This window comes from Physeter macrocephalus, chromosome 9 (genome assembly GCF_002837175.3).
Source record: "Physeter macrocephalus isolate SW-GA chromosome 9, ASM283717v5, whole genome shotgun sequence".
NCBI lineage: Eukaryota > Metazoa > Chordata > Mammalia > Artiodactyla > Physeteridae > Physeter > Physeter macrocephalus.
This window is the reverse complement of record NC_041222.1, coordinates 41,615,761-41,616,149: the sequence shown is the minus strand read 5'-3', so window position 1 is coordinate 41,616,149 and position 389 is coordinate 41,615,761. Positions and strand designations below refer to the sequence as shown.

Below are 389 nucleotides of genomic sequence, written 5' to 3'. Positions count from 1 at the left end.
CGTACCGCAAAGAAAAAAAAAAAAAGATGGAGTGATGGGAATAAGTTTTTAAGAACTTCCCTGGTGGCAGGGAGGGGAGCCAATAGTACTGATGGTCAATCCTGAATGCGGTGAGCAATAGGGCCCCCTAGTGGCCAAGCGGGCTTGTTCTCTGCAGGGATAATAGAGAGGAGAGGTTATCAGAGAGCAGTGGGCTGGAGGAGAAAGTCCCCACAGAGACAGGGCAAGGGCTTGCCTCCTTGTGAGTCATGGCAGCTCTCACCTGGACCTTGGTGGGCTTCATAAAAGCCTAGGTCTTGGGCTTCCCTGGTGGCGCAGTGGTTGAGAGTCCGCCTGCCGATGCAGGGGAACCGGGTTCGTGCCCCGGTCCGGGAAGATCCCACATGCCG

At 55.5% G+C, this 389-nt stretch overlaps 1 protein-coding gene across 4 annotated transcripts in view; it reads left to right on the top strand.

The window, feature by feature from the left end:
• Nucleotides 1–389, top strand: part of MAMDC2 (MAM domain containing 2) — a 162,550-nt gene that overhangs the window by 84,604 nt on the left and 77,557 nt on the right. The gene's annotated exons all lie outside the window — the stretch shown is intronic.